The sequence below is a fragment of the Rhinoraja longicauda genome, chromosome 9 (assembly GCF_053455715.1).
Source record: "Rhinoraja longicauda isolate Sanriku21f chromosome 9, sRhiLon1.1, whole genome shotgun sequence".
In the NCBI taxonomy this organism is placed as follows: domain Eukaryota; kingdom Metazoa; phylum Chordata; class Chondrichthyes; order Rajiformes; family Arhynchobatidae; genus Rhinoraja; species Rhinoraja longicauda.
Genome location: NC_135961.1, coordinates 47,069,746 through 47,090,781, shown reverse-complemented (window position 1 = coordinate 47,090,781; position 21,036 = coordinate 47,069,746). Strand labels below are relative to the sequence as shown.

The 21,036-nt window shown below is 42.4% G+C and overlaps 1 protein-coding gene across 1 annotated transcript in view; it reads left to right on the top strand.

Annotated features, from left to right (window-relative positions):
- The first annotated feature begins 908 nt into the window (after positions 1-908).
- fam120b (family with sequence similarity 120 member B) overlaps positions 909-21,036 on the top strand; it is a 304,787-nt gene continuing 284,659 nt past the window's right edge. The window contains exon 1 of the mRNA XM_078405398.1: positions 909-1,030. The gene's annotated coding sequence lies outside the window, so the exon portion shown is untranslated. The remainder of the gene's footprint in view (positions 1,031-21,036) is intronic.

Sequence of the window (21,036 nt, the reverse complement as noted above, 5' to 3'; positions counted from 1 at the left end):
CATCAGTCACCCGCTGTTCCTCCGAAACAGATTAAAACTGGCTCGTGTTTGAGAAAGGGTAAACGGAAAGAAGCTGTTCCCATTAATTTCAAAGTGATGTGTAACAGATACAGGGAAATTGGGAGGAAACATGCTTTTACACAGAGAGTGATTATAACCTGGAAGTTCAGTGTTCATAAGAGTGGTGGAAACAGAATCCATCAGGGCTTTCAAAAATCATACCAGTGAGGCAAAATACTTTTAGGGCGACAGGGAAAGGGTACTGGGGATGAATCGATTACTCTACAAAATGCCAAAGTAGTATCAAAGGGCTGAATGGCCTTCCTCTGTGCAGTAACAATTCAATGATTCTGTGGTGGCAGCTGCAGTGCGAGTTGAGATTGTGCTGATGCAAACATACTTACATTTGTTTTGTGCATGCAGTGCCTGCTATCAGTTACCATGCCAAAATTAGTCTTGCTCTTAAAGAATCACAAGTGCGGCAGAAGACGTTGGAACATTTCATCGTTTTTGTAGGGTCTCCTGCCTCACAGGAGCAGAACTACGGCATTAAGCGTTACTTCTCAAAGGCTCCTTTGTGTCCACGTTGGCATTACAAGCACTTTGTTTCCTCTCCATTTACAGCGCCTCACAGCAGGGTCAATGTCCCTTCTCTTTCATTCATGATGATTCTGTTGATTCAACACTGAAATCCACCATTCACCACACAACCAGAATTGTTTACATCCTGCCACATTATAATCCTATCCCCCCATCCAATCCCCCCCCCCCCCCCACCCACTCCCACCATCCCAATCCACCACTCTATTTAAGGTTCTGAACCATTCACAATTGTCTAAAAGAAATTAGTTTTCAATACTCTCAGGACTATTCCCCAGCTACTCACGACAAGATATACTCCGATTGCTCACGTTATTGTCCTCACGCTCACAGAGCATGAGGCCAACCAGCTCTTTGACCTGACTTTGCTGGGCAAAACTGGAAGCTTGACCGATGGAAATGTGAAACTTCGCAGCCAAGTCTTATCAAGGTACATTATCAGGCTTGCGTTGCTGTTTGTTATTAATACTGACTGTTGCTTTGTTAATTTGCCTGGCTTCAAGAGTAGACAGGAAGTTGAAAATAATTCTTTGGAAAGAACTCCTGGAAACCCCCTGTGATGAATATTCAGAGCTTTGAAAAGATCATTAACTTTGGAGTAAAATACGCTAGCTTGTGTTTCTGCACTTGCGTTATAATCAACAATTTATATTTCTAGGGCGTCTTTTGTATAATGAAACACTCCCAAAGGCACAAGAATAGTTTACAAAAATTGATGTTGGGGTAATGGACCATAACATCAAAGATGTAGGTACTAAGGAGACTTTTAAAATAGGAGATGTGGAGAGGTATAGAGTTTCACAGTTGAAGACATTGTCACCTGTGGCAGGGTGGGTGTATTAGCATGCCTTTATTTAACATTGTTGAAAGATCATAGATGATGTTCCAAGGATAGCTTGGTTTGAGGGTGGGGAGGGGAGGAGATTGCATTTAACCTTTGTCGCTGGCTATCAGTTGCTTTTGATACTCGCATCTAAACATGTGGTTGAAAGCAGTGGACCTGCATGTTGAGAGGGGAGTATAACAGAAGCCAATACTCTCACACACATTCAGTACTGGTGACCAAAGATCAATTTGTGGGTCAGTAAAGCACCAGAGGATGACAGGGGTTGGAACTGGGCCGGCAGTTCATAGAGGCAGAGAATGCAGAGATTTAATTAAGGAAGATCTGATGACAAGGGAAGGGATTATTTATAATGTCAGCTCATGGGTGGGGGAGGGAGGTGGGGAATGAAGGCTGAGGGTGGAGACAGTTTAATAGGAATGGGAGAGGGTAGAAGTATCTCAATCCTCATCTGAACCTTAATAAAACTAAGATCTATGTGTCCTCACACTTGTTTGACTTCAGCATAACGCAGAATATGCTACGCGCAAGATTATCCTACAATTCTTCCAGTTTTTGGTCTTGGGTCTGCCAGTTACCTGATGGAGACAAGGTCATGCCTAGTCGGGAATAAGATTTAAGATACCGTGGGCTTGAAATGTCCTCAAATAGCTCCCATACAGATTTGCAGGAGATCAGCAGGGTGATTGGGAGCAATGCTATTGCCTCATTTTAGCACAGCCACAGAACATCTAGTCGCTGACTCTAATTATTGGTGGAGCGGGTGCTCATGGTATAAAACGTTGTCGTATTTTGATTGTATCTATGTGAATTATTTCAATTAGTGTTAGTTGCATTTATTGAGGACGTATTCATTTGAGACATGCATCCATATCTCACGATGAGAGCAAAAACCAAAAAGCTGGTGGAACTCCGTCGACTGGCAGCATTTGGAGGGGTGGGGGGGAATTGTTGATGTTTTGGATCAAGATCCTGCATCAGGACTGACTGGAGCAGGAAGATAGTTGGTACTAAGAGATGGGGAGACATAAAACAGGGACCAGTAGGTGACTGGCGGACCAAGGAGGGGTGAAGGATGATGGGCAGAAGGATCCAGGTGGGGGAAAGCTGGAGCAGGGAGATAAAGGCAGGTATGTGACAAGTGAAAGGAGTCAAGGGGAAAAAAGCAGATCGAACCAGGTTGGGGAGGGAAGTGTCAGGGTGGATACAGAGGCTGGAGGGTGATAAGTAGGAACACAATGGCTATTATCCCACCTAGCTCCTTCTGCCATTCACGCCTCACCCCTCCTCAGTCCGTCTCTCCCATACTGGTCAATGTCTCACACATTGGCCCGTTATATCCTAAAATGCTAAATTGGGACAATGCCAACTTTGAGGGTATGAGACAGGAACTTGCTCAAGTAGATCGAGGTAGGTTGTTTGATGGAAAAATGACATCAGGAAAGTGGGATGTTTTTAAAAGTGTGCTGACAAGTGTTCAGGACATGCATGTCCCTGTTAGAGTGAAGGGTAAGGCGGGCAAATGTAAGGAAGCCTGGATGACGAGGGAAATTGAGACATTGGTCAAGAGTAAGAAGGAGGCATGGGACAGGTATAAGCAGCTGGCATCAAGTGTATCCCTGGAGGAGTTTTAGGGAAAAGAGGAGTAAGTTAAAAAACTAAATGGGGAGAAGGCAGGCACAGGTTACAGATTGTGGATGATCAGCCATGATCACAATGAATAGCGGTGCTGGCTCAAAGGGCCAAATGGCCTCCTCCTGCACCTATTTTCTATGGCTCTATGTTTCTATGAAATGAGAAGAGCAAAAATGGGACAGAAGATAGCTCTAGCTGATAGCATTAAGGATAATCCCAAATGATTTTATAAGAAAGTAAAGGGACAAAAGGAAACCGGAAAGAGAGCGGGACCCCTCAGGAATCAAAAGGGTCATCTCTGTGTGGAGATGGGCAAAGTCTTAAACGAGTACTTCTCCTCTGTTTCTATTGTGGAGAAAGATAGGAGGATGGGGGATCTTGGAGTAGTCACTGTATGTGTCTTGAGATTAGTCAGTATTATGGTCGCAGAGGTGCTGAAGGTCCTGGTGTGTATGAAGATAGGCAAATTTCTTGGGCCTGATCAGATATATCCGAGGATACTGTGGGAAGCGAGAGGAAATTGCAGGACCCCTCACTGAAATTTATAAATGATTGTTAAATACAGGCGAGGTGCCAGAAGGCTGGTGGAAGGCAAAATTTATGCCTCGATTCAAGAAGGGCAGGAAAGTTACTAGAAAGTATTCTGAGTGATAGAATATACATGCACTTAGATGGACAATGGGCTGATTCACGTTTTCACACAGACAGTGGTGGGTATATAGAACAAGCTGCTAAAAGAAGCCGATGCAATAAATAACATTTCAAAGACATTTGTACAGGTACGTGGATAGGATGGCTTGTTTGTTGTGAAGTTTCCCAGCTGACTGTGCCTGAACCCCTCTGTCAGTGGATCATCAACTTCCTGACGGACAGGAAGCAGCATGTGACGCTGGGAAAGCACATCTCGGACCCGCAGACCCTCAGCATAGGAGCTCCGCAAGGCTGCGTACTCTCCCCTCTCCTTTACTCTCTCTACACCAACGACTGCACCTCCACAGACTCCTCTGTCAAGCTCCTCAAGTTTGTGAATGACACTACCCTGATTGGACTGATCCAGGACGGGGAGGAATCTGCCTACAGAGGGGAAGTGACACAGCTGGCGTCCTGGTGCCATCGCAACAACCTGGAGCTCAATGCTCTCTAGACAGTGGAACTAAATGTAGACTTTCGAAGAGATCCCCCTCCCCTCCCCCCACTCACCGTCAACAACACCATAGTCACATCTGTGGATTCATTTAAGTTCCTTGGAACCATCATCTCCAGGGACCTTAAATGGGGGACCACCATCGACTCCAGAGTCAAAAAGGCCCAACAGAGGATGTACTTCCTGCGGCAACTGAAGAAACACAATCTGCCACAGGCAATGATGGTCCAATTCTATACTGCTATCATTAGGTCCGTCCTTACCTTCTCCATCATGGGCTGGTTTGGCTCAACCACCAAGCACGACATCCGGAGGCTGCAACGGATCGCTCACACAGCAGAGAAGGTTGTTGGCTGCAACCTTCCCCCCATTGACGAACTGTACGCTGCAAGGGCCAGGAAGCGAGCGGGCAAGATTATCTCTGACCCCTCTCACCCTGGCCACAAACTCTTCGAAGCACTTCCCTCTGGAAGGCGACTCCGGACTGTCAAAGCAGCCACAGCCAGACATAAAAACAGCTTTTTTCCACGAGTTACTCAATAACCAAAGTCTGTAGTCTCTTTTTTGCTCTGGTTTATTTTCACCCACATGTTTAGACCGTAATGTTGTATCCTTATTGTTTTGATGTGGTTATGCTTTATTCTTAATTGTTAACTGTACGTTTGTGTTGTCATTTGTGAGCGGAGCGCCAAGGCACATTCCTTGTAAATGCATATTTGGCCAATAAACTTATTCATTCATTCATTCATTCATTCATTCATTCATTCATTCAATTGGAAACTCAATACTACCATACTTCAAGATGCATTTGGACCTTAATTTTTCTACAGCTATATATCTGTTTGTCATTGCAGATATTCAGTGTATCTTTGATTCCTTTAAGGGGACAGCTATAGAAACGCTTTAATACTGAATTCACTCCATAGTTGAGTTGCTTGAATTGGAAATGTCCAACATGTTTGGAGAAAAATATTAGGTTTCAAATTGGAGGAACAGCACCTCATATTTCGCTTGGGCAGCTTACAACCCAGAGATATGAACGTTGAATTCTCTAAATTTCAAGTAACTCCTGCCTTCTCTCTGTCTGTGGGTGGGCTGGTGGAGGAAACAATAGACAATAAACAATAGACAATAGGTGCAGGAGTGGGCCATTTGGCCCTTCGAGCCAGCACCACCATTCAATGTGATCATGGCTGATCATTCTGAATCAGTATCCAGTTCCTGCCTTCTCCCCATACCCCCTGACTCCGCTATCCTTAAGAGCTCTATTTAGCTCCCTCTTGAATGCATTCAGACAATTGGCCTCCACTGCCTTCTGAGGCAGAGAATTCCACAGATTTACAACTCTCTGGCTGAAAATGTTTTTCCTCATCTCCGTTCTAAATGCCCTACCCCTTATTCTTAAACTGTGGCCCCTGGTTCTGGACTCCCCCAACATTGGGAACATGTTTCCTGCCTCTAACGTGTCCAACCCCTTAATAATCTTATATGTTTCGATAAGATCCCCTCTCATCCTTCTAAATTCCAGTGTATACAAGCCTAGTCGCTCCAGTCTTTCAACATACGACAGTCCCGCCATTCCAGGAATTAACCTAGTAAACCTACGCTGCACACCCTCATTAGCAAGAATATCCTTCCTCAAATTTGGAGACCAATACTGCACACAGTACTCCAGGTGGGGTCTCACTAGGGCCCTGTACAACTGCAGAAGGACCTCTTTGCTCCTATAGCAGGCTCGAAGGGCCGAATGGCCTACTCCTGCACCTATTTTCTATGTTTCTATACTCAACTCCTCTTGATATGGCCAACATTCCATTGGCTTTCTTCACTGCCTGCTGTACCTGCATGCTTCCTTTCAGTGACTGATGCACTAGGACACCCAGATCTCGTTGTACGTCCCCTTTTCCTAACTTGACACCATTTAGATAATAATCTGCCTTCCTATTCTTACCACCAAAGTGGATAACCTCACACTTATCCACATGAAACTGCATCTGCCATGCATCCGCCCACTCACACAACCTGTCCAAGTCACCCTGCAACCTCATAGCATCTTCCTCACAGTTCACACTACCACCTAGCTTTGTATCATCTGCAAATTTGCTAATGGTACTTTTAATCCCTTCATCCAAGTCATTGATGTATATTGTAAATAGCTGTGGTCCCAGCACCGAGCCTTGCGGTACCCCACTAGTCACTGCCTGCCATTCTGAAAGGGACCCATTTATCCCCACTCTTTGCTTTCTGTCTGTCAACCAATTTTCTATCCATGTCAGTACCCTACCTCCAATACCATGCGCTCTAATTTTGCCCACCAATCTCTTATGTGGGACCTTGTCGAAGGCTTTCTGAAAGTCGAGGTAAACCACATCCACCGGCTCTCCCCTGTCAATTTTCCTAGTTACATCCTCAAAAAATTCCAGAAGATTAGTCAAGCATGATTTCCCCTTCGTAAATCCATGCTGACTCGGAACGATCCTGTTACTGCTATCCAAATGCTTCGCAATTTCGTCTTTTATAATTGACTCCAGCATCCTCCCCACCACTGATGTCAGACTAACTGGTCTATAATTTCCCGTTTTCTCTCTCCCTCCTTTCTTAAAAAGCAGGATAACATTAGCTACCCTACAATCCACAGGAACTGATCCTGAATCTATAGAACATTGGAAAATGATCACCAACGCGTCCACAATTTCTAGAGCCACCTCCTTAAGTACCCTGGGATGCAGACCATCAGGCCCTGGGGATTTATCAGCCTTCAGTCCCATCAGTCTACCCAACACCATTTCCTGCCTAATGTGGATTTCCTTCAGTTCCTCCGTCACACTAGGATCTCTGGCCACTAGAACATCTGGGAGATTGTTTGTATCTTCCTTAGTGAAGACAGATCCAAAGTACCGGTTCAACTCGTCTGCCATTTCCTTGATCCCCATAATAAATTCCCCAGCTTCTGTCTTCAAGGGACCCACATTTGCCTGAGATATACGATAAATAAAAGCCAAGGATGAGTAGAAAACATAAGGAGCCACCACTGGTTCTTCATTTGGCAGTTTGTTAGACTTTCCCAAACAATGCCAACCACTGAAAACAAAGAACAAAATTGTGCATGGTGTCTTAATAATTAACATGCAAAGAAAGGAGGCCTGGTTCTACTCCTGATTTCTGCCAACTAGAATAAACAATGTTGTAAACACTTGGCAGGCTGTGTCAACAAAAGCAGACATCTGACACACACCATGACCAATCAAGTGAAGAGGAAACATCTTGAACAAAACTTAGTGACAACAGAATGCCTGTGAGACACTAGGAAATGCTTGTAACTCGGCATTGGAGGGGAATGTTAATGCCTATGAACAGGGCTGCTACCAATGTGGGACTTTTCCCAAATTTAACAATATATTTAGCATGATTTGCAGTTTGTTGAAGTTCCAAATTTTACCAGCTCTCTTGGCAGTTCTTTCCTACACAGTCAATCTTGGGTCAGGGCCCTTCATACACCTTCTGAGAACCTCATTAGAACAATGGAACTTTGCATGATGACAAACAGACATCTACTATCTCAATCGCCATCCCTTCCAAATCATAGGGTGAAGGTCCGGGTTTTCAAGTCAAGTCAAGTTGTGGTTTGCTTGGGTTTTAGTCTTGCTAATTTCTCCAATACGAGCTTTAAGTAAAGCTATTTTTTTCAGCTTCTCAATCTCCCCTGGCAGTTCATCGCATATACCTACCATTCTCTATGTAAAAGAAGTTGTCCCTCAGGTTTCTATTATATCTTTCCCCTCTTACCTTAAACCTATGTCCTCTGTTTCTTGATTCTACGCCGGGTAAAAGACTCTGTGCATTCACTCTTATCTATTGTCCTCATGATCTTATACACCTCTAAGATCACCTCTCATCCTCCTGTGTTCCGTGGAATAAATTCCTAGCCCTGCCAGCCTCCCACTATACCTCAGGCCCAGAAGTTCAGGTATGAGGTAATGTCCTTGTAAATCTGCACTCTTTCCAGCTCAACAACATCCTTCCTGTACCAGTGTGACCAAAACTGAACATAATACTCCAAATTTGGGCCTCACTAACATGCTGTACAACTGTAGCATAACATCCCAATATCTATACTCAATACTCAGACTGTTGAAGGCCAATATACCAAAAACTTCTTGACCACCCTATTTACTTATGCATCATTTTCAAGGAACTATGAAACTGCACTCCTAGATCCCTCTGCCCTACAACATTCCCCAGGGCCCTGCCATTCACTACTTGGATTTGTGTGTTCTGAAACATATTTGTTGTAAGCAATGTATTATTTAAAAAAAAAAAAAAAAAATGCATTATTAAAATGTTATCACTTTCGGTGATCCCTTTTGATATATTTACCCAATCCAACACAGCCAACTCATACACTATATTTTCATTGTTTGTTTTGATTATATTTAACATCCTTACAATTATTTGACAAGATTGAACTAAATCACTTTCAATCTTTATGGATCTTTGCCAAAGATCTTCCTACAAAATCACTAATTACCTCTCTTTGCACAAAACTGGATCTAAAATAGCTTATACCCAAGATGATTCCTCAATATACAGATCAAGGAAAATCATCTTGGAGTGCTTGGAGATAGTGCTTGGAGAATACCGAGTGATGAATTGGGAGCTAATTATTTTTAAAGGAACAGAATGGGAACCCTGAGAACTAGAACTAGAATCCAGCAAACCAGATAACTCTAGCAAGGAAAATCTCAGAATGTCACCCATTCCTTCTCTCCTGAGATGCTGCCTGACCTGCTGTTACTCCAGCATTTTGTGAATAAATACCTTCGAGGATAAATATGGATCACTTTCACGTGGCAAAACCTTTTTTGAGTTGCTGCTGACAGGGTGCTGAAGGAGATCATGGATACACCCACACCTGTTCCTCATGCCAGTACCACTCATGGGCATTCAAATGAATAGTTTTGTTTACCTGTTGAGGATAGAAATGGTTAAGGCAATTTTTGAATTAAGCATTTCTTCATGAGTGGGAATCCAGAGCAAGGACGGTTTAATAAGTGTAGAACATGCATAATTAATGGAACGGATCCAGGTAGAATTGAGGACCAGGGAAACTTGATGTACAAGTCTAGAGATCCACAAAGGTACAATGGTGAAGAAGGTACATGGGATACTGGCCTTCCCTTAGCCAGGGAATAGAATACTAGAGCATAACGAGCATATTAGAGATCTGGGTGTCCTTGTATATCAGTCACTTAAAGTTAGCATGCAGGTACAGCAGGCAGTGAAGAAAGCTAATGGCATGTTGGTCTTTATGACAAGAGGAGTTGAGTATAGGAGCAAAGAGGTCCTTCTGCAGTTGTACAGGGCCCTAGTGAGACTGCACCTGGAGTACTGTGTGCAGTTTTGGTCTCCAAATTTGAGGAAGGATATTCTTGTTATTGAGGGCGTGCAGCGTAGGTTCACTAGGTTAATTCCCAGAATGGCGGGACTGTCGTATGCTGAAAGACTGGAGCGACTAGGCATGTATACGCTGGAATTTAGAAGGATGAGAGGGGATCTTATCGAAACATATAAGATTATTAAGGGATTGGACACGTTAGACACAGGAAACATGTTCCCACTGTTGGGGGAGCCCAGAACCAGGGGCCACATTTTAAGAATACGGGTAGGCCATTTAGAACGGAGATGAGGAAAAACCTTTTCAGTCAGAGTTGTAAATCTGTGGAATTCTCCGCCTCAGAAGGCAGTGGAGGCCAATTCTCTGGATGCTTTCAAGAGCGAGCTAGATAGAGCTCTTAAAGATAGCGGAGTCAGGGGGTATGGGGAGAAGGCAGGAACGGGGTAACGATTGAGAATGATCTGCCATGATCACATTGAATGGCGGTGCTGGCTAGAAGGGCCAAATGGCCTACTCCTGCACCTATTGTCTATTGTTCATAAAGGTCATGGAACAACTTCATAAAAACATGATTAGGCCACACCTGGGGTTTTGTGAGCAATTTTAGTTGCCACATTATAAGAAGGTAAAAAGCCCATGGAGAGAGTGCAGAGGAGATTTACCAGGATATTGCCTGGGATGGAATGAATCAGTTATGTCGAGAAACTGGATAGACTGGGTTTGTTTTCCTTCGATTCAAAGAGACCAGAGAGGTGCTTGTTAGAGGTATACAAAATTATGAAGTCAATAGATAGGGTGGATATTGACAAACATATTTCCCCATAACAGATATCTAAAACTGGAGGACATTGGTTGAAGATGAAAAGGAAGAGGATTAGAGGGTCTTAGAAGAAGCATTTTTAAGCCAGAGAATGGTTGCAATCTGGAATGCACTGCTTGAGTAGGTAATAGGTACAGATACCATCATGACATGTGAAATGCATCTGGTAGAGCACTGAAATCACCAAGACATAAGAAGGCTATAGGTCAAATGCTGGTAAATGGGATTAGTACAGATAAGTGGTTAATGGTCAGCTTGGACATGATGGGCTGAAGGGCCTGTTTCTATGTTTTTATGACTTCTTGGCAATGACAATCATAAAATTAAAGTGTGATACTGCAAGGATGTCACTGGGAAGCACTTTACATAACAAAGGGCAGCGGAAATCTCTCTCCCAATAGACAATAGACAATAGACAATAGGTGCAGGAGTAGGCCATTCAGCCCTTCGAGCCAGCACCGCCATTCAATGCGATCATGGCTGATCACTCTCAATCAGTACCCCATTCCTGCCTTCTCCCCATACCCCCTCACTCCGCTATCCTTAAGAGCTCTATCCAGCTCTCTCTTGAAAGCATCCAACGAACTGGCCTCCACTGCCTTCTGAGGCAGAGAATTCCACACCTTCACCACTCTCTGACTGAAAAAGTTCTTCCTCATCTCTGTTCTAAATGGGGCCATTGAGGCAGGGTTTGAAGCTGTTCAATTTCAAAATGAACTATATGAACCAGGAGAGGAATAGATTGGGTAGATGCACAGAGTCTCTTGCCCAGAGTAGGGGAATCGAGGACCAGAGGACATAGGTTCAAGGTGAAGGGGAAAAGATTTAATAGGAATCTGAATGGTAACTTTTTCCACACCAAGGGTGGTGGGTATATGGAACAAGCTGCTAGATGAGGTAGCTGAGGCTAGGACTATCCCAACGTTTACGAAACAGTTAGACAGGCATATGGATAGGACAGGTTTGGAGGTACATGAACCAAGCACAGGCAGGTGGGACTAGTGTAGCTGGGACATTGTTGGCCGGTGTGGGCAAATATGACTCCATGACTCTAGGAGCAAGCAATTCATACCTGCACTGCTATTCAATAACATAAAAACTATCTTTCACCCTGTCCTGAATTAACCTCATACTCCTCAATTCCCTTAACTTTCAAAAATTCAAAAACTAGAAATTGCACCCCCAGAAAAATGGCAATATGGTACAGATCAGCTGTGTACTAACTGAATGAACAAGTTCAGTTGTACACAAGATACTTGTGTACAACTCAAGTATATTTCATATTTTCTTTTGACTTACAATTAGCCTGAATGGCATCTTCACATTGCTGTGCTGCTGCTCGCCATTTAATACCCACATTTGCACAAGAAAGACTAATCGTAACTTAGTTTAAATGCAAATCTATTATACCATATTGGAGAGTCTTATTAGTACATGAATAATAATGGAAGACCAGGTACATGTCAGGATAGATTTTTGAAGTTTACCCTCTGGGTTAACCAGTAAAAGAGCTGTATTGATTGACATCAACCAACTTACTGATTTATCCCTCTCACCACATTTAGGATCGATGTGCGGGTCTCGCATTTCCCCTATCATGTGATTAGATTCCCGTGGAGTCTCCACACAGGCTATAAGGTTTCCAAAGGCAAACATTACTTACAGAGAACTAGATTTTTCCCATAATGTTTCTTCTCCAGTTCAGAATAATCAATAGGTCCCCCATAAACAAATCTTTAGACTTCAAATCTCACTCTGTGAACAATATCCTTTGTCAATCTCTCAGGATACTGGGAGCTTGAATGGGGGATGGTTAGTATTATAGCTTTTTTACATTAAATTATCCCTATCCTTGGATGAATTACACTTCATTTCCTTGCTGCAATTCCAAATTATGATATAAAGCGGTTACAAATTAGATTTTTTGTATCGTGCTTTTTTCAACCTCAAGATGTTTGAGTAATTTATAATTAATTGGCTTTTGAGGTGCAGTCACTGTCATATCTAATGTATTTGGAAAGGGTAAGTGAGAGAAGGGAATATATCATCAGGACAAGATAAACAGAAAGTGTTGGAAAGTCAGCAGCAGATAGCTGCTACGGGGAAAGAAAAAGAATTGGCATTTTGAGTCGATGATCCTTCACCAACAATAAGAAAGGCTGGAAATAAAACATGTTTTATGTTTCAGGGAAGTAAAGCAGACAAAGAGAACAAAGAGATAAAGAGATATAACACAGAAACAGGCCTTTAGAACAGAAAATCCCATTGAGTTTGCATTGACCAGCAACCAATTTACAATAACACCACATTATCCTCACTTTTTATTTTCCCTACATTCCCTGAACTCCCCCCAGATTCTACCATTCACCTACACACTAGGGGCAATTTACAATGCCCAATTAACCAATCAATCCACATATATTTGGGATATAGAAGAAAACCAGAGCACCAAGGGGAAATTCACTCGGTCAGCGGAAGAACGTACAATGTCCACACAGGCCTCACCCGCGGTCAGGATTTAACCTGGGTCTCTGGCACTGGGATTGTTTACTAAAGTGGAGAATAAGAGAAATTGAATGGTACAAAGATGGTAGTGTTGATAAAGAGAAGGTGGGTGAATCATAGCTAACCTTAGAAACTGTGACTATTTTCAGGTATCTATGGTTATGGAGTCCAAATTTTTTCCCATCAGAATATTTGGACTCCATAACCATAGATACCTGAAAGTAGTGATTCAAAATTCATTTCAGGTGCTTATTGACCACAGCAGAAAATATATGAACAAAAAGGTCACACAGGCTATAAGATTGTTAGAGCACAGCTGGAGTTCTCTGAATAATTCTGACCACCCAACAAAAATGAAATGGAGACACAAGAAACTGCAGACGATGGAATCTTGGGCAAAAAAAACAAAGTGCTAAAGGAACCCAGTGGCTCAAGCATCACTATCGAGAGAATGGTCAGATGACATTTCATGTTTGGACCCTCAGTCAGATGGAGTTGGGGGAAGAATGCTGGAAAAGAAAGGTGGGGGCGGGGCAAAGTCTGGCAAGTGATAGATGGGGGGGGGGAGATTGGCAGATAGGCAAAGAGATGAAAAAGAAACAAAAGGGTGTCAGAAAAGGAAAGAAGAGAAGAGGAGGTGCAAAATGTAAAGCAGAGGGAGGGATATGTGTGGGAGGAGGCAGAGGGGAGGGAAAAGAGGACTATAAAAAGAAATGGAGCACTTTGAGATTGGATGGGTGCAAGGAAAAGGGATTTTGCATGTGGCCCCACTCTAGCAGTGGAGGAAACCAAGAACAAAAAGGTCAGTATGGCAATAGGAATGGGAATTTAAATTGTTAGCAACCGGGATCTCCAGCAGGCCTTGGCAGGCAGAGTGCAAATGTTCAGCGAACTGATCGCCTAATCTATGCTTGGTCTCACTGATGTAGATGTGCACTGGGGGAAAGGGGGGGTGGAGGGGTGGGAGGGGGAGTGAAAATAACGTGCTAGCACCTTATTCTTAAAGGAGAGTTTGTGTACGTTCTTGAGTTTCCTCTGCTCAGTGATCTCTTATAATAATATAATAATAATATCTTGCCCTGACAGAGCTTGGAATAGAGTGTCTGCTTCAGATGTCACCCAACACACTACCCAATCTCCTTTGGTTGCACCTCACTTCCAAGAAACATCCTGTAGACATGGAGCTAACCTTCAAAACTAATGGGAAATATTCACCCTACTGCAACAACATTCCAGAACATGGAGGCAATACTCCATGCTATCAACAACACTTCATTGAAGCGTGCAAGAGGATAGCTTAAAGACTCAACATCCGTAAAACAAAGGTCCTTTACCAACTTGACCATATTACACTCTACTACCTTCTGACAATAACACTCACAGCAGGTCTCTCTTCCGATATCTCAGGGGCATATAAATTTATCACCACCTTCAATGCATAGCACAGCCTTTGGTTGATTGAGTACATGAAGACTAAGGCTTCAGAGCTGGATTATCTGCAACAAGTACCACAAAGCATGGGAAAGTTACCACCACCATTGCCATCTCTGTAAAATCTTCCAAATTTACTAAGTTTAAACGTTAGGTTAAATGATTGCCCACAATGTCAATGTCCATACTCTTACAACATGGAAACAGGCCATTCTGCCCAACCTGTCCATGGTTCATAATAAAATTGATCAAGTTGTGTCCAATGCAATGCATTGTAACAATATAAATGATTGATCTCTGAGCTATCAAATGGGAAAAGTAATGGGTCGAATATTCCTGTGTCAAATAAATATCCAGTGAACCCAGTCACGACAGCTGTACACAAATAACATGCAAGACTTCTGGAGTGTTTCGCGTTGCAGGCAGATCCCCAGTGAGAAGATGAAGGCAATAAAAGTGAAATTGAACTGAGAAATTTGGTGCAAGTTGTTGAAAACACAATAAATGGGAATGTTTAAGAGTTTTTTTCCCAAAAGAAATAGGGAGGTAATAACATGGCACCTGAGGTGTATAAGCAAAGGACATTGCATGCAGAAATAAATTTTGGGCACTGATAGCAAAGGGGAGAGACTATGGACTGACCAGCACCTCCAATTCAGTCGGTTTGAACACTTTAGCCTAACTTGTAAGGTTTCGAGTCCGATCTCTGCATGAGAGACATGAGCGCAAAATATCGACATCATATTGCAGTGCTAAAGGAATGGTGCTTTCAGATGAGTTATTGTTTCGGTGGATACTAACTAAAGCCATGTCCAATCTTTTGGGTGGACTTAAGAATCATGTGGCATTATTCCCCCAGGATCCTGGCCATGAATTTATTTGTTATCTGCTCTTTGCTCTTGTGGGAGATAGATGTGCACAAATTGATTGTTAATTTTGCTTGGTCAATCTGAAGAAGGATACCAACCTGAAACGTTGTCTGGCCATTCCCTCCACAGTTGCTGCTTCACCTGCTGAATTCCTCCAGCAGTTTTTTTTTCAAGATTCCAGCATCTGAAGTTTCAAGTGTCTTTATGCTAATTTTACTGTATTACAACAGCAACCACCTCAATAGGTGGAGGAGTGTCCATACTTGAATTGCTGCAATCTATGTGATTATGTTACCAATATCTAGTATCTCTAGCATTTGAAAGTATTAATTATGCCTTCACTGCTGTCGTATATTGCTATTGTAAGTAGACCAAAACTCAGAGCATACCGGTGACTTTATGGGCTGACCGTATTATCAATGTATAATTATAGTTGTTTATGTTTCTGGGCTAATAAACCAAAGGACTGGACAAATAAGCCAAAGGCATAATTTCAGTACCTACTAAAGAGGTTTGTGAACATAGATTTAGTTTGTTGAGAAAACCTGGAATTAGAAACATCATATCAGAAATGGTGTTCGTGAAACCACGGATTATCATAGGGAAGGAAATTGACCACCAGCCTTGCCCAGTATGACCTAGATATGCATTATCTCAGCTCAGTGAAAGCTTTTTCAGCTCTGACTTAGAAGTCTGTGAATTGAGCTCCAATGTAGTGCTGATGGAGTACTGCATTTTGAAAAGAGGCATTAAACCAAGGACACGTCTACCATTTCAGTTTAGTGGTGAAACACAATAAAAATTGCACCTGCTTCTCTTCAGACTTGTGCCAACATATGACAGCAGACAGGCTTTTGTTTAGTGACCTGAATCTTCAGCAGAAACACTGGCATTTGAACAACTGCTGTTTGACTCCAAAACTAATCTGATAATAGAAGGCCTAAAGTTTGATTTTTGGACAATGTGGATTCCAGTTGGGAGTAATTAAGCTAAGAAATCTGCCCACTGAACACTGTCCAATTTAGACTTGCATAGGAAGAGTAAGTCTATTTATCTGAATGGAAAAGCAAGGCTGCAAGGGAGAAGGGCAAAAACAATTTACAATTACATTATTTTATGGTCATCTATTTATTTCCATATATTTCATCATTTTAAAATTATTTTAAAATTAAAATTATTTCTCTTGTACACATTTTTAGTGTTATGTTTTATTTTTAGTAGCTTTTGAATGTTTATGAATTTCACTGACAAAGGTGACAATTCTAAGGTTCTGCTATCAGTATGATGTGTAGGAAAATAACTGCAGATGCTGGTACAAATCGAAGGTATCACAAAATGCTGGAGTAACAGCGGGTCAGGCAGCATCTCAGGAGAGAAGGAATGGGTGACGTTTCCGGTCGAGACCCTTCTTCAGACTATCGGTATGATTGTCACTTGCACCGAAATGCAGTGAAAAGCTAATGTTTGGTTATCCAGTCAAATGAAATTATGCTCTAAACGAGTACATCACACCCTATATAATTACAACAGATAGTGCAAAGAGAAAAATACCAGAGTGCAGAATATAGCATTACAGTTATAGAAAAGGTCTAAGATCTGCAGTGAGCTCGGTTGAAAGATCAGGACTACACCCTATCTAATGGGTGGACCATTCAATAGTTTGATAATTGGAAGGAAGAACCTGTTCCTGAATCTGGTGGTAATCAGGTTTCCTGAAGTGATTGGATGTGCCCAATGCTGCATAGTGCATTTCCGATCTTCTGCAAAGAGATTCATGCTTGAGGAATTATTCCAGATGAAGGTGGATTTTGCAGCATTTGACTGTAAACTCAGGCAATTTGCCACTCATCTAAAAGATGTCAATCTGCATGCTATCGCCTTTGCCTAAAAGATGTCAATCTGCATGCTATCGCCTTTCACCATGCAGCAATCATGGTCTGTTCTCCTCAAGCCCCATTTCTCTTGTGCAGGACCATGAGGGAAATTGGGCCAAGTTTGGTTCCTGATTTTCATTAGCATTAAGTGAGCCATTGCTGTCAGATAGTAGAACTCATGCCTGATGGGTCAGAGGTGAGAGAATCTGAGTTCTTGTTCTGCTCCAGAGACTAAAAACCTTAAATAGTGGTTGACATTCCAGTGCAGTTCTGTGGGAGTCTTAGAGGTGTCATCTTTTGGATGAGATGATAAAGTCAGACCCTGTCTCCTTTCTCAGGTGGTTGCGAAATATGCCATAGCATAATTTCGATAATTATCCAGTATCTTGACCAATATATAGTCCTCACTCAAAATTTCGAAATGACATCTGTCATTATTGCTGTGCTGTTTGCGGCAGTTTTCTGTGTGCAAGTTGGCTCCTTTTTTCTATATTACATTGGTCCAACTCTGGGACGTCTGAAGGACAGATCAAGACATTTTACATCCAGCTTCCTTTTTGAACCAACAGAAAAATCCCATTGTTTGATTAAAAAACACTTTGTTTTTAACAAATTGCATACTTTTAAACTTGCAACTCTGCTCTGTCCTGAAACTAAATTGTTAAATATTTGTCTTTACATAAATGCTGCCTGACCTACTGAGTGTTTTCAGAATTTTCTGATTTTATTTCAGATTTCCAGCACGAGCAATTTGAAATTTTCCTTTCCAGTTTCCTAAATGTTTGACATTGAAAAAATGAATACTTGGTCAGGATTTTAAAGAAAGTGGAAAACATGATCTATATTTTCTTTATAATGTGTGTATAATGTCTTTAGAGATGTACAAAGTCATGAGGGACATGTACAGAATGAATGCAGTCTTTTTCCCAGGGTTGGGGAATCAAGAACTAGAGGGCACAAATTTAAGGTAAGAGGGAAAGATTTAATAAGAATTCTTATTAAATTTTTAACATTTTAAATTAACATTTTAACACAGAGGATGGTATATACTGTATGTAGAACAAGCTGTGAGAAGAAGTGGCTGAAGCACCTATAATAACAACATTTAAAATACATTTGGAAAGGTACATAGATAGGGAAGTTTTACAAGGATATTGGTCAAAACATGCAAATGGAACTAGCTTAGATGGGCAACTTGGTCAGCATTGATGAGCTGGGGTGAAGGGCCCATTTTCCATGCTGTTTGACATTATTGCACTAAACAAATGCTATGTATCATCTCTGGTGACTACAGTTCAAATACTATGTTTATACATTTGAGAGGATATGGAACAAATAGGGTGAAGAAGCAGGAGGGGTATAAGCATGAAATGAGTTTTGGTCTCACCAAAAATTCTTTACATCGCTTTCCAGTAAGGCAGCACAGTAATGGTAGGCCAAATGGCCATCAGCTGTGTTGTAAGTTTCGGATTTCATTCAAATAGGTGAAAAAGAGAATTAAAGTCCCAGCAATCCAGAAGTATGGCTATTAATAGGGTAATGAAATATGATCGACAGCATCATGGTATTCAAAATATAGGTTGTTACATTTGGCAATCTTCATGTAATAATGCTTAACGTGGTGCTTTTATGCAGATGTTAATTTAGTCATTTGAAGCAGAATAATATGTCGAAATTGAGCCCCCCGAAATGTCTGATTATTTTCCAAATTCATTTATGACATTTACTGCTCAGAGTTTTGACCTCGTTAATTGAAATAGATAAAGTAATCCAGAAATAGGGAACCGAGGATGTCAGCAGAAATATTGAAACATAAAATTAGAAACAGATGTTAGGAAGGGTTTATGCGGAGAACAAAATGTTTAGCCTGATTTGCCAGGCTGGGAAGGAGCAGCACAACCAGTAATGTGGGGAGTGAAGAGAAAGGGAATCAAAATGCATGTGGATGCAATTATACAGGATTAATGTGCTAGAGGGATGAGCTTTGATGCGTTTAATGGCCTTGTTGCAGGCTGTTTTGGTCTGCCTTTAGTCTTGGCTTCATTTTAGATTTAATTTGTAGCACAGAAAAAACGGCTATTTGGCCTTAGGTTCCTGCTGGGGTTGACAGCCTATATGTTCCTCTCCCACCTTACTTTATCGCACCCTTTCAGCATAATGTGCCATTCCAGCATTTCTTAGCCGCTGAAATGATGTGGAAATCCAGACCCGTGTTTTCAAATGTTCAAAGTCATTTAAGGCTAGGTAATATATGATGGCTTTACCTGCAACATCCCGTGAATAGATTTTTAAAAGTTATTGGTTACTGTCGTATTTATAGTCAGCGTGGCGTTTGTGCATGGATAGTCAACATGGGAAATAGTGTCTCACGAATCTGATAGTTTTTTTTGAAGAGGTGACCAAGAGGATTGATGAAGGCATTAGACATTATCAATATGGACTTTGGCAAAGCCGTTGACAAATTCCAGCCCAGTAGGCTAGTCGAAAAGGTTAGATCACGGAATCCAAGGTGAGCAATTGGATTAAAAACTGGCTTACAGGAAGGAGTCAAAGGGCAGTTTAGTTTATTGTAGTCTAGAGGTACAGTATGGAAACAGGCCCTTTGGCCCACTGAATCCACATCGACCATCAATCACCCGTTCGCACTAGTTCTGTTATCCCACTTTCTCGTCCACTGCCTACACACAGGGAGCAATTTACAGGGGCCAATTAAATGACAAACCAGCATGTCTTTGTGATACGGTAGGAAACTGGAGCACCCAGAGGAAACCCTCGCAATCTCAGGGAGAACATGCAAACTGCACACACATTGGGCGGCACGATGGTGCAGCGGCAGAGTTGCTGCCTTACAGCGAATGCAGCGCCGGAGACTCGGGTTCGATCCTGACTACGGGTGCCGTCTGTATGGAGTTTGTACGTTCTCCCCGTGACCTGCGTGGGTTTTCTCCGAGATCTTCGGTTTCCTCCCACACTCCAAAGACGTACAGGTATGTAGGTTAATTGACTGGGTAAATGTAAAAATTGTCCCTAGTGTGTGTAGGATAGTGTTAATGTGCGGGGATCGCTGGGCGGCGCGGACTCGGTGGGCCGAAGGGCCTGTTTCCGCGCTGTATCTCTAAATCTAAATCTAAAAAAAAAAGCACCCAAGGTCAGGATCGCATCCAGGTTTCTGATGCTGAGGCAGCTCTTCCAGCTGGGCCACTGTGCCACAAAATGCTTGGTGCATAGCCTGGACTTCAGGAACATACTAGTAAAATACCATCAGCATGTCTCCTGTGTGGGTTGTTTACACGCTTGACCTTTGCTACACCACCCTCAAATATGTCCGTTGCTCCATTTCTCATTCTCATTTCGACCACTCTTATCTTCTGTTGGTATTACACCTGCTGGCTTACACACAGAAGCACGAGGCAACAACAAAGATTAATACACCAGTGGTCTGAGAAGGCTGAGGGTATACTTCAGGTGGGACTAGTATAGATGGGACATGTTGATCGGTGTGGGCATGTTGGGCTGAGGGGCCTGTTTCACACTGTATGACTATGACTGCATTCCTACCAAGCCAATTAGATTTTATCCTCAAGCAGCCCTTGCTTTCCCTCTCTCCTTCCCCTCCCCCTTCTCAGTTCTCTTACTAGTCTTACTGTCTCCGACTACATTTTATCTCTGTACACCCACTCCCCTGACATCAGTCTGAAGAAGGCTCGACGCGAAACGTCATTATTCCAAGCAGATGCCAGGCAACTGTGGCAGGCATGAATACCATCACAGAATGTTTCCAAAATCAAGGGTAATATTGGCAACAACGCAGCCCTATTGGTTAAGCTCAATGCCTTTTACGTCCATTTTGAACAGACAAACAAAGTTCCACCAAGGCTTGCCCTCCCCTTCTCCGCTGGCTCTGTCCAATCGATCCTGG